The 17454-nt window shown below is 42.2% G+C and overlaps 1 protein-coding gene and 1 pseudogene across 2 annotated transcripts in view; one reads left to right on the top strand and one right to left on the bottom strand.

The window, feature by feature from the left end:
* ASXL2 (ASXL transcriptional regulator 2) overlaps positions 1-17454 on the bottom strand; it is a 138038-nt gene that overhangs the window by 109439 nt on the left and 11145 nt on the right. The window lies entirely within an intron of this gene.
* On the top strand, positions 11059-11464 carry LOC131807285 (ubiquitin-like FUBI-ribosomal protein eS30 fusion protein; annotated as a pseudogene).

The following is a 17454-nucleotide window of genomic DNA, read 5'->3' as shown; positions in this document are numbered from 1 at the left end:
TGGGTGGCTCAGTCAGTCAAGCGTCTATCTTCAGCTCAGGTCATGATCCCACGGTCCTGGGACTGAGCCCCACATCAGGCTCCCTGCTCAGCGGGGAGTCTGCTTCCCCCTCTCCTTTCTTTGCCCTTCCCCATCCCTGTGCTCTTCACTCTCTCTCTCTCAAATTAATACATAAAATCTTAGGGGGGGGAGGACAATATTTATAATGATACTGTCATCCTTGGTCTCTGCCTCAATCTCTCACCCTACACGGAGAAATAAGAAAAGGTTTCAGAAGAAAGTCTTCTGGCCACCCCACCCCAGAGTATGTCAATTCGGTGCCTTGCTTCACTTCACAGCAGCCATTATCTTCATCTCCATTTTGTCTACTTCAGGGAAAATTTGAAAAACAAAACAAAACTAGAGTTAAGAGGGGAGCTGGTAAAGGAAGAAAGGGGTCACAATAAAATACAGTTAATGGGTGCCTGGGTAGCTCAGTTGATTGAGTATCTATCTGCCTTCAGCTCAGGTCATGTTGCCAGGGTCCTGGGATCCAGCCTCAGCTGTGGACTCCTTGCTCAGCAGAGGTTGCTTCTCCCTCTCTCTCTACCCCTCCCCCCTGCTCCTGTGTGAGAGCAAGCTAACAAATAAATAAAATATTTTTTAAAAACAAAAAAAAAAAAAAGAAAAAGGGTGCCTGGGTGGCTCAGTCAGTTGAGCATCTGCCTACCGCTCAGGTCATGTGGTCCCAGGGTCCTGGGATCAAGCCCCACATCAGGCTCCCTGCCCGTAGGGAAGCCTGCTTCTCCCCCCTCCCAGTGCTCCCTCTCTAGCTGTGTCTCTCTCTGTCAAAGAAATAAAATCTTAAAAACAAACAAACAAACAAACCCAACACTGAATTTTATAGAAGAAAACTTCAGGCTGATATATGTGTTTAACCACTTATATTTTAAGCTTTTCTAGCCATATGAGGCAATATTATTTAATCTGAACTTCCCAGCTATCTTATAACTTCCAAGAAGCCATAGTATCCAGTATGTGGCAAAACTGGTGATCCCATACATTCTTAGGAGCAATCAATAAAAATTGGCACAATCCTTTAAAAAAAAAGCAGAAAGTCAAAGAGCAGATTATAACCAACCACATTTCTAATCTCCCCAAAGGAAATATTCCAAAAATAGGGATGCATCCCAATTCCAAGTAAGATCAGGTAAATATATTCCAGCCTGTCACTCCCACTGGAATGTAGCTATAAAACTTGAGCAGAACGGGGCGCCTGGGTGGCTCAGTGGGTTGAGCCTCTGCCTTTGGCTCGGGTCATAATCTCAGGGTCCTGGGATCGAGCCCCACGTCGGGCTCTCTGCTCCGCGGGGAGCCTGCTTCCTCCTTTCTCTCTGCCTGCCTCTCTGCCTACCTGTGATCTCTGTCAGATAAATAAATAAAATCTTAAAAAAAAACAAAAAACAAAAAACGAGCAGAATGAAAGGAGCAGCTGAGGACTCTGCAAAGAAAATGGCTTCTTCTCATGCTCACATGGAACGTGCACCAAAATACAGCACGCCATCAGCCATAAAATACAGCTTAATAAATTTAAAAGAACAGGGGCACCTGGGTGGCTCAGTGGGTTGAGGCCTCTGCCTTCAGCTCAGGTCATGATTAAACAACATATGTTTTTTAAAGATTTTATTTATTTGAGAGAGAGAGAGAAAGAGAGAGAGCATGAGAGGAGACAGGTCAGCAGGAGAAACAGACTTCCTGACGAGCAGAGAGCCCAATGTGGGACTCGATCCCAGGACTCCAGGATCACGACCTGAGCTCAAGGCAGTTGCTTAACCAACTGAGCCACCCAGGCACCCCTAAACAACATAATTTTAAACAATACGTAGGTTAAAGAAGAAATCTCAGAATAAATTTTAAAATATTATGAACTAAATGAAAATGAAAATACAAGTAATCAAAATTTCAAAATGAAGGAAAAGCAGCACTTAGAAATTTACAGCACTGAATGGATACATTCATACATTAGGGAAAAAAGATCTAAAATTAATAATCTAAGCGTCTACCTTAGGAAACCGAAAAAGAACAAAGTAAATTCAAACCTAAGTAGAACAAATAATAGAAATGAGGTGTGCCTGGGGGGCTCAGTCAGTTAAGAGTCTGCCTTTAGCTCCCCTGCCTTAGTCCCAGGGACCTGGACTGAGGCCCGCTTCTGGCTCCTTCCTCGGTGGGGAGCCTGCTTCTCCCTCTGACTGCTTGGCCTGCTCTACCTGCCACTCCCCCTCCTTGCTCCCTTCTCTCTCTCTGTCTGAAATAAATAAATGTCTAAGAAAATAAACAAATGAATAAAATCTTTAAAAAAAGAGACAAGAAGTAATAAAAATGAGAGCAATAGGGGCGCCTGGGTGGCTCAGTGGGTTAAAGCCTCTGCCTTCGGCTCAGGTCATGATCCCAGGGTCCTGGGATCGAGGCCCGCATCGGGCTCTCTGCTCAGCCAGGGAGCCTGCTTCCTCCTCTCTCTCTGCCTGCCTCTCTGCCTACTTGTGTTCTTTGTCTGTCAAATAAATAAAAATAAAATCTTAAAAAAAAAATGAGTGCAATAATCTGTGAAACTTAAAAGAGGAAATCATAGAGAAAATCAGTAAAACCAAAAGCTGGTCCTCTGAAAAATCAGTAAATCAATAAACCTACGGCTAAGAAAAAAAAGAAGACACACATTATTAGTATCATAAGTAAAAGAGAGGACATCATTACAGATTCCACGGACGCTGAAACTATAATAAAAGAACGTAATGAACAACTCAACACCCACAAATTTGATAACCTTGATGATGAAATGAAACCTATTCCCTGAAAGGCATAATCTGTCAAAACACAGCAAGAAGAAAAAGAAAATCTAAATAGGCCTGTATCTTTTAAAGAAATAGAATAGGGGTGCCTGGGTGGCTCAGTAGGTTAGGTGTCTGCCTTCAGCTGAGGTCATGATTCCAGGGTCCTGGGACAGAGCCCCACCTTGGGCTCCCTGCTCAGCAGGAGCCTGCTTCTCTCTCTCCTCAATGCTCATGCTCTCTTCTATCTCTGTCTCTCTCTCTCTCTCAAATAAATAAGTAAAATCCTAAAGAATGAATGAATGAATGATCTTCCAAAACAGAAAACACCAGGCAATTCAAGACAGAGAGCAGGAGGGGGAGAGGGAGAGCAAGAATCTTAAGCAGACTCTGCACTCAACGCTGAGCTGTACACGGGGCTCAATCTCACAACACTGAGATCAAGACCTGAGCCAAAACCAAGAGTCAGAGCTTAACTAACTGTGCCATCCAGACACCCCACCAAACATTTAAGGCAGAAATTACACCAATTCTCTACAATCCTTTCCAGAAGACAGAAGCAGGAGTATTTCCTAACTCATTCTGAGGCCAGCGATACTCTAATACCAAAACCAGAACCGAAAAAAAAAAAAAAAAAACTAAAGATCAATATCTTATTAACAGAGATGCAAAAAATCCTTAACAAAATATTAACAAATCAGGGGCCCATGGGTGGCTCAGTGGGTTAAAGCCTCTGAGCCTCTGCTCAGGTCATAATCCCAGGGGACTGGGATCAAGCCCTGCATTGGGCTCTCTGCTCAGTGGGGAGCCTATTTCCTCCTCTCTCTCTGCCTGCCTCTCTGCCTACTTGTTGATCTCTGTCAAGTAAATAAATAAAATCTTAAGAAAAATAATAATAACAAATCAAATACAACAAAGTGAATGGTAGCAGACAGCCTAGAGAAGACCAGACTTCAAAATACCACCAACTGGCAATGAGTTTAGCAAATATTTCCCTCTACTGTCTCTCAAACTGAACTCAACAAAGCCCAACCCGAGGATACAGGCATCAATGTAGATGGTTCCATTCGGATGGAGTTTCCTAATGCTCAGCAACAAAGTAAGAATTTCCCCATTTTCTGTCTTTCCTTCATTTTTTTTTTTAAAGATTTTATTTATTTACTTGAAAGAGAGACAGTGAGAGAGAGCATGAACGAGGAGAAGGTCAGAGAGAGAAGCAGACTCCCCATGGAGCTGGGAGTCCGATGCGGGACTCGATCCCGGGACTCCAGGATCATGACCTGAGCCGAAGGCAGTCGTCCAACCAACTGAGCCACCCAGGCGTCCCTTTCCTTCATTTTTAATTTTCCTTCTTCTCTCATACCTCAAACCCCAAGTAATTCTGTGGCAACAACAGCCACAGAGTTAAGTAGGTGCGTAGAACTCTGAAAGGAGGAAACCTTCCCCTTCTTACCTAAGGTGTTATGGTACCAAGAGAATGAGACAAACCCCATTGCTCTTTTAACCTCTCATCTCCTGCTCCTTGGCCCAAAAGGGACACAGCTGCAGGAAAAACAGAGTGGAATAAAGAAAATTTCTGGCCAAAGATGAGAAATCGGAGTCCCAAGGAATCAAACAAAAGAACTCAAGAAAGTGACCCCTTAAAGTTGTGAACAAACTCCTCAACTAACACCTGAGTTACATGTGTGTGAACTGGATACTGAAACAGCAGAGAACAGAACTATAGGATAGAATAGGGTCAGCAAAACTTTTCTATGAAGGGCCAAACAATAAATATTTTAGGTTCTGTAGGCCCAACATTCTATGTCACAACTGTGACCACTAAAGTATGAAAGCAGCCACAAAAAACACAAACAAGTGGGCATGGCTGTGTTCCAATAAAATCTTACTTATAAATAGGCAGTGAACTAGATCTGGCCCACAGGCCATAGTTTCACAACCCACCACCCAAATCCCAAATGCTATGATGGTTCACACAAAGGACAAATCCAAATAGCAGTTAAAAGTCTTTAAAGACTTAACTGACATTAAAACAACCCACAGAAGGCTGGTGAAAACTTGAAGCCTCAACACAATTCAGTCAACCGTTCACTAAAACAAAACTATTAACATTCTCCATAAAATTTAAACAAGACAAAGAGTATCAATTACAATCTAAATTGACTTGGTATTGGGGCATCTGAGTGGCTGAGTGGGTTAAACCACTGCCTTCAGCTCAGATCATAATCTCAGGGTCCTGGGATCAAGCCTCACATGGGGCTCTCAGCTCAGCAGGGAGCCTGCTCCCCCCCCCACCCCGCCTGCCTCTCTGCCTACTTGTGATCTCTGTCAAATAAAAAAATAAAATCTTTTTTAAAAAATAAATAAATAAATGTACTTGGTATAGCAAGACCCAGAAAAATCTCAACTTGCTTGGGAAAGAAAATCAAAAGATAGAAGCAAAAAGATAATGCTGATGATGAAAATGTTTCAAAGACTTAAAAGCAGGTTTATAAAAATGCTCCAAGTAAAGGTAAAACACTCTTGAAGGAAGAGGAAGATACAAAGTAGAATATAAAGAAGAATCAAATGGAAATTTTAAACAACCAAAACAAACAAAAAAACACCTCACTGAATTAATCAACAGCAGAAGAGGAAGTAAACATGAAAACAGAAAAACAGAAATTAACTAATGATTGGGGGGAGGGAAAAAACCTTTACTCAAAATTTAAATTTTTTTTATGTTACAGATCAAGAAAGTAAAAGAAGGGGCGCCTGGGTGGCTCAGTGGGTTGAGCCTCTGCCTTTGGCTCAGGTCATGGTCTCAGGGTCCTGGGATCCAGGCCTGCATTGGGCTATCTGCTCAGCAGGGAGCCTGCTTCCCTTCCCCTCTCTCTGCCTGACTCTCTGCCTGTCAAATAAATAAATAAGGGGCGCCTGGGTGGCTCAGTGGGTTAAAGCCTCTGCCTTCAGCTCAAGTTGTGATCCCAGGGTCCTGAGATCGAGCCCCGCATCAGGCTTTCTGCTCAGCAGGGAGCCTGCTTCTTCCTCTCTCTCTGCCTACTTGTGATCTGTCAAAAAAATAAATAAAATCTTTTAAAATAAATAAATAAATAAAATCTTTAAAAAAAAAAGAAAGACTTCTATGCAATATCTACAAATAACTCTTACAAACCAACAAATGACAAATATCCCAATTAAAAAAAGAGAAAAGGGAAAAAAAATTGGCAAAGGATACGCATAGACCTTTCTCCAAAGAACATAGACAGTGGTCAGTAAACAGATAAAAGGATGCTGTAAAAAGCACCTTTCAAAAAAGCACATGAGAGGCATGTGGGTGGCTCAGTGGGTTAAAGCCTCTGCCTTCTGGTCAGGTAATGATCCCCACGTCCTGGGATTGAGACCCCCATCGGGCTCTCTGCTCAGCAGGGAGCCTGCTTCCCCCACCAGCCTCTGCCTGCCTCTCAGCCTACTTGTGATCTCTGTCAAATAAATAAATGAAATCTTAAAAAAAAAAAAAAAACACACATACATGAATAATATCATTTATTCATTAGGAAAATACAAATCAAAACCACAATGAGATACCAGTTCACATCCACTAGAATGGCTATGATTATTAAAAGAAAAAAAAAAAAGAGGAAAACCACAAGGGTTGGCAAGGATGTGAAGATATTAGAATCCTCAAATATTGCTGGTAACAACGTAAACAAATAGATGGCAAACAGTTTGGCAAACAGTTAGGAAACTCCCCAAAAGTTAAACATAGAGCTAACAACCTAGCAATTCCACCCCTATATATATATAACAAAAGAATTTAAAAACCAAAAAGAAAAAACTAAAAAGAGGCGTTTTAGTTCTTTTTCAATTTTGCTCCCTCTGCACAAAGTCCTCTCTTCTGCTGGCATTCCCTAGCACACTCTGCAGGGCAGGAGTGTTGTCTCCAGCAGCCACACGCAGCAGGGAAATGTGGGCTGAAACAGGGTTAGCGCTGCTGATACAAAACGTTGTACATGAAATGTTCACAGCAGCATTATTCACAATAGCCAAATAGTGGCAACAACCCAAATGGCTATCAACTAATGAAAAGATAAAAGGGAGTATATCCATATGATGGAATATTATTCAGCCATAAAAAGGACACGCTACAATACAGATGAACTTTGAAAACATTATCTTACATGAAAGAAGTCAGACACAAAAGGCCATATTTATTGTATCATTCCATTCAGAAGAATCCAACAGAGGCAAATACTCAGATATAGAAAGTAGATTAGTTATTACCAGAGGCTGAGAGGAGAGAATGGAAAGTGACTGCTAATAGTAACGAAAATAACAGGTAAATATCAATGAGGCTGAAAACAGAAAAATAAAGAAAAAACAAAAGCTGTTCTTTCATTAGATCTATAAAACTGATAAACCTCTAATAAAAGGAACAAAGAAAAAAAGAAAAGACACAAATTACCAGTATTGGGAATAAAGAGGCGTATCACTACAGACTCCACAAGCAGTAAAGGAATACTACAAAAAAGACTCTAGAGGGACTCCTGGGTGGCTCAGTTGGTTAAGCAGCTGCCTTCGGCTCAGGTCATGATCCCAGAATCCTGGGATCAAGTCCCACATCGGGCTCCTTGCTCAGCAGGGAGCCTGCTTCTCCCTCTGCCTCTGCCTGCCATTCTGTCTGCCTGTGCTCGCTCTCTCCCCTTCTCTCTCTCTGATAAATAAATAAAATCTTTAAAAAAAAAAAAAAAAAACTCTAGAGACATAAATTCAACAACTTAAATGAATGGGGTAATTGGTCAAACTCCTAAAACCTACTCAAGAGGACAGAGATAATCTTAATAGTCCTATAACTAGGGGCGCCTGGGTGGCTCAGTGGGTTAAAGCCTCTGCCTTCGGCTCAGGTCATAGTCCCAGAGTCCTGGGATGGAGCCCCGCATCAGGCTCTCTGCCCGCCTCTCTGCCTACTTCTGATCTCTCTGTCTCTCTCTGTCAAATAAATAAATAAAATCTTAAAAAAAAAAAAAAAAAGTCCTGTAACTATATAAGAGATTGAATTTATAGTTACAAAACTTCTGTAACGAAGTCTCCAGACCCAGAAATTTTCACTGGTGAGGGCTAGCAAGTATTTACAGAAGAAATAACACCAGTTCTACAAACTATCCATTCTCACTATTCACAACAGTTATGTTCCATAAAGTCACTGTAAACACTATTTAGCAAATACTGAACCACTGCTCCTGGAGGAAACAGAGGTTCCTGAAAGACTGCTCACATTTTTGTCAACAATCAGTACAACTTTGATTTTATGTGCTTATATTTGAAGATATTTTATTTAATACATGTTAATAATGCATTAACAATGAACTCATGGCCGACAGCACTGTAAAACTCTTGCCTATATAAAGCTTATCTAACACAGGCAATTTCTCCATTAGGAACATCGCAGCTTTTTGCCTTTTTTTTTTTTTTTTAATTTATTTGATAGAGAGAGAGGTCACAAGTAGGCAGAGAGGCAGGCAGAGAGAGAGAGGAGGAAGCAGGCTCCCTGCTGAGCAGAGAGCCCGATGCGGGACTCGATCCCAGGACCCCGAGATCATGACCTGAGCCGAAGGCAGCGGCTTAACCCACTGAGCCACCCAGGCGCCCCGCCTTTTTTTTTTTTTTTAAACAGCTTTCTTCAACTTAAGAATACTAGATAGTGGGGTGCCTGGGTAGCTCAGTGGATTAAGCCTCTGCCTTTGGCTCAGTTCATGATCTCAGGGTCCTGGGATCGAGCCTCGCATCAGGCTCTCTGCTCAGCAGGGAGCCTGCTTCCTCCTCTCTCTCTCTCTCTCTCTCTGCCTGCCTCTCTGCCTACTTGTAATCTCTGTCAAATAAAATAAAATATTTTTTTTTTTTAAATCTTTTAAAAAAGCAAATAAATACCAGATAGTACTTCAGCACTACACTTGGGGGCCATTTTAAACAGTAAGAGCACCAACAAAAATGCAAAAGCCGGGCGCCTGGGTGGCTCAGTGGGTTAAGCCGCTGCCTTCGGCTCAGGTCATGGTCTCAGGGTTCTGGGATCGAGTCCCGCATCGGGCCCTCTGCTCAGCAGGGAGCCTGCTTCCCTCTCTCTCTCTCTCTGTCTCTCCATCTACTTGTGATTTCTCTCTCTCAAATAAATAAATAAAATCTTTAAAAAAAAAAAAAAAAAAAAAAAAAAAAAAAAAAAAAAAAAAAAAAATGCAAAAGCCAAGGCACTAAATAGGCCACAAAAAGGACACAATTTCACTATGAGAGATGAAACAAGAAAGCAAAGCAGAGACCTCAGGTGGGAATATCCACATTAGGTGAGTCAAATTTTTTGCCACACTGTCCACATCCATGGATGACCACAAAAATGTCATGAGTACTGTTTCCAGTGTTAGGCATAAACTTTAGGGGGTGTCTGGGGTGGCTTAGTCTCTTAAGCTTCTGACTTTTGACTAAAGCTCAGGTCATGATCTTAGGGTCGTGAAATCAAGCCCTACATCAGAGCCTACTTAAGACTCGCTCTCCCTCTCCCTCTGTCTCCCTCCCTACCAGGCTGCTCACACTCCCTAAAAATAAAAAATAAGGGGCACCTGGGTGGCTCAGTCAGTTAAGTGTTTGCCTTTGGTTCAGATCATGATCCCAGGGTCCTGGGATCGAGCTCTGCATCAGGCTCCCTGCTCAGCTGGGAGCCTGCTTCTCCCTCTCGCTCTCCCACTTCTCCCTCTCCAGCTCCCTGTTTCAGTGCTCTCGCTTTCTGTCAAGCAAATAAAATAAAAAAAATTTTTTAAATAATAAAAATAGGGGCACCTGGGTGGCTCAGTGGGTTAAAGCCTCTGCCTTTGGCTCAGATCATGATCCCAGGGTCCTGGGGTCGATCCCACATAGGGCTCTCCGCTCGGCAGGGAGCCTCTCCCCCCACCTCGCCTGCCTCTCTGCCTACTTATCTCTCTCTCTGTCAAATAAATAAATTTTTAAAAAGAAGAAGAAGAAGAAGAAAAAACAAGAGTAAATTTTAGCAATAGATAAATTCACAAATACTGATCTAGGAATGATGATAAAAGAATAGGGGAGGGAGACTTCTTAACTGATTTTTATGAGACCAGGATTATCCCGGAATCAAAACCCAGAGGCAGGGACGCCTGGGTGGCTCAGTTGGTTAAGCAGCTGCCTTCGGCTCAGGTCATGATCCCGGCGTCCTGGGATCGAGTCCCACATCGGGCTCCTTGCTCGGCAGGGAGCCTGCTTCTCCCTCTGCCTCTGCCTGCCATTCTGTCTGCCTGTGCTCGCTCTACCCCCCCCCCCTGATAAATAAATAAAATCTTTAAAAAAAAAAAAAAAAAAAAAAAAAAAAAACCCAGAGGCAGATGATAGAAGAAAACTACAGATGAATATCCCTCATGAACAGAACTGTAAATGTCCTCAAGAAATACTGGCAAATCCAGCTATATATAAATTATATATAAAAAGCATTAACACAGGGGCGCCTGGGTGGCTCAGTGGTTTAAGCCTCTGCCTTCAGCTCAGGTCATGATCTCAGGGTCCTGGGATTGAGCTCCGCGGCGGGCTCTCTGCTCAGCGGGGAGCCTGCTTCCCTCTCTCTCTCTGCCTGCCTCTCTGCCTACTTGTGATCTCTCTCTATCAAATAAATAAATAAAAATCTTTAAGAAAAAAAAAAAGGCATAATAAACCACGACCACCAGGTGAATTATTTTTTTCCCCAAGGACTGCAGAGCCAATTCAAAATTTGAAAATCAATGTCATCCACCATAGTAATAGTCTAAAACTTTAAAGCAAATGATCTTGGCAACTGAGTCAGAAAAAGCATCAGACAAAACCCAACATCCACTCATAACAAAAACTCTTGGTAAACTAAAGATAAAAGGGAGCTTCCTGAACCTGACAGTAAGTGTTTACAAAAAAACCTATAGCTAGTACACTCTACAAAGACGGAATGCTTTCCCCTGTAATTAGGAAAAAAAAATATATCTACAAATCATATTCAGCGAAGGGTTTGTACCCAGAATACATACAGAATTCTAGTACCATCAGAAGAACAATAAACAACCCACTTAAACAGTGGGAAGAAGACTTAAACAGACACTTCACCAAAGACGATACAGATTTGGAAAATAAGCACATGGAAAGATGTTCGAGAGTGACATGGCCCACAGTAGGCAGTGAGGACACAGCACCCTTGTTTCTTCCTCGTTCGTGACTCCCTTTTTACAGTAGCAGCTGCCCTGGCCACAGTTCTGTCTCTGACATGCAGCTCTTTGTCTGCACCCAGGAGCTACACACCCTCAGGGTGACTGGGCAGAAGACAGTCGCCCAGATCAAGGCTCCTGTAACCTTGCAGGAGGGCACTGTTCCCACAAGATCAAGTACTGTTCCTGGCAGGCATGCCTTAAGACCATGAGACTACCCTGGGTCAGTGTGGAGTAGAAGCTCTGACGACCCTGGAAGTAACTAGTTGCACGCTTGGAGGTGAAGTCCATGGTTCCCTGGCCCATGCTGGGAAAGTAAGAGGGCAGACTCCCAAGGTGGCCAAACAAGAGAAAAAAAAGAAGACAGGCTGAGCCAAGTGGCAGATGCAACACAACCGGCGCTTTGTCAACACTGTGCCCATCTTTGGCAAGAAAAAGGGTCCCAATGCCAACTCTTAAGTTGTCCCTTGTAATCCTGGCTTTCCCCAATAAAGATACTTAGTTCAGTTTAAAAAAGAAAAAAAAGATGCTCTTGTGCGCCTGGGTGGCTCCATCGTTCATTGGCTGCCTTCAGCTCAAGTCATGATCTTGGGGTCCTGGGATCAAGCCCCGCATCACGCTCCCTGCTCAGCAGGAAGACCGCTTCTCCCTCTCCCACCCACCTGCTTGTGTTCCCTCTCTCGCTGTGTCTCTCTTTGTTAAATAAAAAATAAAATTAAAAAAAAAAAAAAAAAAAAGGATGCTCAACAACATAAGCTATAGGGAAATCAAAATCACTATGATTTACCATTACACATTTATCAGGATGGCTGAAACAGGGGTGCCAGGGTGGCTCAGTGGGTTAAGTGTCTGTCGGCCTTTGGCAGCATCCTCTCAGCGTCCTGGGATCATTTGCGGTATCAGGCTCCCTGCTGGAGGTGGGGGTGTCTGGGGTCTGTTTCCCCTCTTCCTGCTCATGTTCTCTTTTCTCTCTCTCTCAAATAAAATCTCTTAAAAGGGGCGCCTGGGGCACCTGGGTGGCTCAGTGGGTTAAGCCGCTGCCTTCAACTCAGGTCATGATCTCAGGGTCCTGGGATCGAGTCCCGCTTCGGGCTCTCTGCTCAGCAGGGAGCCTGCTTCTCTCTCTCTCTCTCTCTGCCTGCCTCTCTGTCTACTTGTGATCTCTCTCTGTTAAATAAATAAATAAAATCTTTTAAAAAACGGGGGGGGGGGGGGCGCCTGGGTGGCTCAGTGGGTTAAGCTGCTGTCTTTGGCTCAGGTCATCATCTCAGGGTCCTGGAAATGAGCCCCACATCAGGCTCTTTGCTCAGCAGGAAGCCTGCTCCTCTCTCTCTCTCTCTCTCTCTGCCTACCTCTCTGACTACTTGTGACCTTTCTCTGTCAAATAAGTAAATAAAATCTTAAAAAAAAAAATCTCTTAAAAAAAAAAAAAAAGGCGGGGCGCCTGGGTGGCTCAGCGGTTAAGCTGCTGCCTTTGGCTCAGGTCATGATCTCAGAGTCCTGGGATCGAGTCCCGCATCGGGCTCTCTGCTCAGCGGGGAGCCTGCTTCCCTCTCTCTCTCTCTCTCTGCCTGCCTCTCGGTCTGCTTGTGATCTCTGTCAAATAAATAAATAAAATCTTTATTTAAAAAAATAAATAAAAAGGCTAAAATTTAAAAATGCTGACAGGGGCGCCTGGGTGGCTCAGTGGGTTAAAGCCTCTGCCTTCAGCTCAGGTTGATCTCAGGGTCCCCGGAACGAGCCCCACATGGGCCTCTCCCTCTGCCTGCCTTTTCTGCCTATTTGTTATCTCTGTCAAATAAATAAGATCTTTAAAAAAAAAAAAAAAATGCTGCCAGTACCAAGCACTGGCAAGGGTGAAGAATAACTACATTTCAAACAGACTGCTGGTGAGAATGCAGCCACTCTGAAAGCTTCCCAGTTTCTTACAAAGCTAGACTATACACTTACCAATTATGCAGCAATCCCACTTCTGGATATTTACCCTGGAAAAATGAAAACTTAACGTTCAAAGGAGAATCTGCCCACAAATATTTATTGCAACTCCATTCTTATTTGCCAAAAGCACAAACCATTCCTCAACAGTGAATGGGCTAAACCATTATACATTGGCACAATGAAATACCACTCAGCAAGAAAAAGGAATAAACTATTAATACACAAAACAACACAAATGAACCTCAAAGGCATTAGAGTGAATTAAACAAACCAGTCTCAAATGGTCATATGCTATATGATACCATTTATATAACATTCTCAGAAAGATAAAACTAGTGATGAAGAACATATCATTGGTTGCCAAGGGTCAGGGGCAAGTGGAGGGTAATTACAGCAGAACAGCAAGAGAAGAGTTTCCTGGCTTGTACCTGACTATCGTGGCGGTGGTTACGTATGCTAAATTCACACAACTGTGTAACAAAAAGGTTAATTTTTTACTGCATGGGAATTTTTTTTTTTTTTTTTTTAAGATTTTATTTAGTTACTGCATGGGAATTTTTAAAATAAACTTCTAAATGAAAATAATGGAGTGAGGTACCAGGGCTGTGCGTAAGTAGAAAATAAAAAGATAGTCACTACAGCATTAGTGGCCATTTTAAGTTTCTCATTTTAATACTGTTGAACATTTATGACATAACCACATAATGGAATATTCTTTAGCCATAAAAAAGGGTTACTATTAGCAACTCCACAAAATGACACATAAAAGTATTTTTTAACATGAAAAACCAGAATAGAAACTGAGAGACTAATTACAACCAAGCAGAAGAAAACGTATCAAAGACTAGAAGGAGGGGCGCCTGGGTGGCTCAGTGGGTTAAAGCCTCTGCCTTCTGCCCGGGTCATGGTCCAGGTCCTGGGACAGACCTCGCATCGGGCTCTCTTCTCAGCAGGGAGCCTGCATCCCTCATCCCTTCCTCTCTCTCTGCCTGCCTCTCTGCCTGCTTGTGATCTCTGTCTGTCAAATAAAGAATAAATAAAATCTTAACCAAAAAAAAAAAAAAAAAAAAAAGACTAGATGGAAATATCCCAAAATGTTTACATTGTATCAAACAGCAGAATAAGTAAGGGGCACCTGGGTAGCTCAGTGGGTTAAAGCCTCTGCCTTAGGCTCAGATCATGATCCCAGGGTTGTGGGATCGAGCCCCACATCAGGCTCTCAAAGGGAGCCTGCTTCCTCCTTCTCTCTCTGCCTGCCTCTCTGCCTACTTGTGGTCTCTCTCTGTCAAATAAATAAAATCTTAAAAAAAAAAAAAAAGTCGAGTAAGTGATTTTTTCCAAATATTACTTCTATAATTTAAATAATTCATAAGATTTTTGCAAAATAAAGGAAACCTGTTACATTTGCTGTAACTAAATACATTTATTTTAAATTTCAATATGTATGGACCAAAATGGTATTATGCTAAACAGTCAAATCTGTATGATTTCCCAACCAACAAACAGAAACAAACCCACAGATTTAGACAAGCTGATGGTTGCCAGCAGAAAAAGTGGGTGGTGGGGGAGGACCAAGTATGTGAAGGAAATATGACGTAAAATCTTCCAATTGTAAAGTAAATAAGACACAAGGATATAATGTAGAGCATAGAGGATACAGTCAATGATATTGTAAAAACTTTGTATGACAAATTATATGCATTTCAAAATGTATAAATATTGAATCACAGGGCACCTGGGTAGCTCAGTTGTTAAGCATCTGCCTTCGGCTCAGGTCATGAATCTTAGGGTTCTGGGATCAGGCCCCACATCAGGCTCCCTCCTCAGCAGGAAGCCTGCTTCTCCCTCTCCCCCTGCTTGTGTTCCCTCTCTCGCTGTCTGTCTCTGTCAAATAAATAAATAAAATCTTTTTTCAAATTAATAAATAGATAGATAGATGGATAGCTACTGAATCGCTGTCTGGTACAACTGAAACTAATACAATACTGTATGTTAACCAATCTCCGATAATGAACAAATCTCAAAAGAGTGAAAAATGATATAGTAATCCTAACTCTGAACCAAGATTCACAAACAATAAAGTGAAGTAAATTTCTGAAATATCAAACCTCATCTAGGTCATTAATCAGAAAAAAGACTAACAAAAAAGGTCTAATACAGACTAAGAAAACATCTAAAAATTATACAAAGTAGAGTAAAACCATTTACAAATAAATGTTTCAAGGCATACACAATTCATACCACAAATATGCTCACACCATTTTTAAGATTAGCTTTAAAGCATAAAACTTAACTGTTCTTCATATAGAACTTTCAAAACCCCTTGAATTAGGGGTATCTGGGTGGCTCAGTCGGTTAAGTGTGTGCCTTCAGCTTAGGTCATGATCCCAGGGTACTGAGATGGAGCTGCGCTCCTGGCCCACTGAGAACCTGCTTCTCCTTCTCCCTCTGCCTGCTGCTCTGCCTACTTGTGCTATCTCTCTGTCAAATAAATAAATAAAACCTTAAAAAAAAAAAAACTTTAAAATAATCTACAAATTCCTGGTGGGAGGTCCACAGAAAGTTAAACAATCATTTTCATTAAATCTGTGTCATTTGCTACCTCTTGTCAGCTAGAAAACAAACCTAAGAAATAGATATGAACCAAATCCAGTAATAAATGAAAAAATGGGAGCACGAGGGTGGCTCACTGGGTTAAGCCTCTGCCTTCGGCTCAAGTCATGATCTCAGGGTTCTGGGATCAAACCCTGCATTGATTGGGCTCTCTGCTCAGCAGGGAGCCTGCTTCCTCCTCTCTCTCTCTGCCTGCCTCTCTGCCTACTTGTAATCTCTGTCAAATAAATCTTTTAAAAAAAATTTCTTTTAATTTTTTTAATGAAAAAATGGGAAATAATCGATACTTTTTTTAAAGATTTATTTATTTATTTGACAGAGAGAGATTACAAGTAGGCAGAGAGGCAGGCAGAGAGAGAGAGGAGGAAGCAGGCTCCCTGCTGAGCAGAGAGCCCGATGCGGGACTCGATCCCAGGACCCTGAGATCATGACCTGAGCCGAAGGCAGCGGCTTAACCCACTGAGCCACCCAGGCACCCGGAAATAATCGATATTTAATGGTGTTTTCACAAAGAACATCATGCATCCCAGAGCTACCACAGTATCTGACTCCAGGAAACAATTCACTGAAATACAGTATGAATGGCTCCTCCTTAAGAGTTGTGCAACACACAGCCCTGATTCTACACCTGCCCAAACCTGAAGACCAAGGGTACAGAAGACAGCGGTATGGGAAGAACTGTCATCAGGAATCCAGAAATAAGAAAAATCAACATGAGCTAGAACAACTGGGGAAGTTTTGCTTTCTTTTTTCATCTCAAGAGCAGTAACATCTTCTTGTGCTCAACAGCATTCTACAACTTCCTGTCTGTGTGAGAACTTCAGATCAGCAGAACTTTGGTAAAGGCTTCTGTTGGAAAGCTGTAAATGGGGTAGGTGTGGGTAGAATAGATAAGAGAAAAAAATTTGAATGGTATGAAGAAAACGTACACCTCCTCCAACCCTTTTAATCCAAGAGAGCCCTCTACAGCCTCATCTCACAAAATGACCCAAACTGCTCAAATACAGATGTGATGTTATCTCCTGCATAAAAAAAAAAAAAAAACTCTCTGTGAGTTTTTAGAATAAAAATTATTGTCAGCCCAACTTCTACAACTCTCCACATTTTGGCCCCAACCTACCTGTTCTGGCGTTAACTCTCAATATACAATACTCACAGGTAAATTAGCCAGGCATCAAACATGCCCTGCATTTTTTTATTCTCCCTCTTTTCAGCTCTTCCCTCTGCTTAAAATGCCCTTAAAATCATCATCCATTAATACCGAGGCTAAATATTCTGAGACCAAGCCTGCATAATCCCCTCCCCACCAAATTTGAGTATTACTACAGTTTGCTAGTATATGACCTCTGTAACACAAATTTATTTTGCCATTATTTATGAATAATTATGAAACTTAGGTTAAAACAATAAACTATCTCAGTTTTTTAAGCTTATTTATTTTTTTAGTGATCTCCACACCCAGTGTGTGGCTCAAATCCAGGGCTCTCAGATCAACACTTGCAAACTCTTTTGGCTGCACCAGCCAGCTATCTCTGTTTCTGTGTTGTCAGGATTCTGAGCAAGGATTAACTGAGTCTTGCACTTAGGGTCTCACTAGGCTGAAATCAAAGTATCAGCTGGGACTGTGAACTCATCTGAGGCTTTGGGTTCTTTTCCAAACCTCCTAACAAGCTTCCTTGTTGGCAGGTTTCAAGTCTCTTTCTGTTTCCTTGCTGACTCTAGGCCAGGAGTCGCACAGCTCCAGGAGGCTGCCTGTCATTCCTTGCCACATGGCCCTCTTCATGCAGTTCACAACGTCTAAGTCAAGAGCAGGATTTTGTGCAGAATTTCCTGAAGCAGGAGATGGATCTTTCAGTGAGTTCCCAGAGTTGTTCAGAGCTAGTTTAACTCTCTGTGTG

The sequence above is a fragment of the Mustela lutreola genome, chromosome 9 (assembly GCF_030435805.1).
Source record: "Mustela lutreola isolate mMusLut2 chromosome 9, mMusLut2.pri, whole genome shotgun sequence".
Taxonomy (NCBI): Eukaryota; Metazoa; Chordata; class Mammalia; order Carnivora; family Mustelidae; genus Mustela; species Mustela lutreola.
Note: the sequence above shows the minus strand (reverse complement) of the source record. Positions and strands in the feature narration are given on the sequence as shown.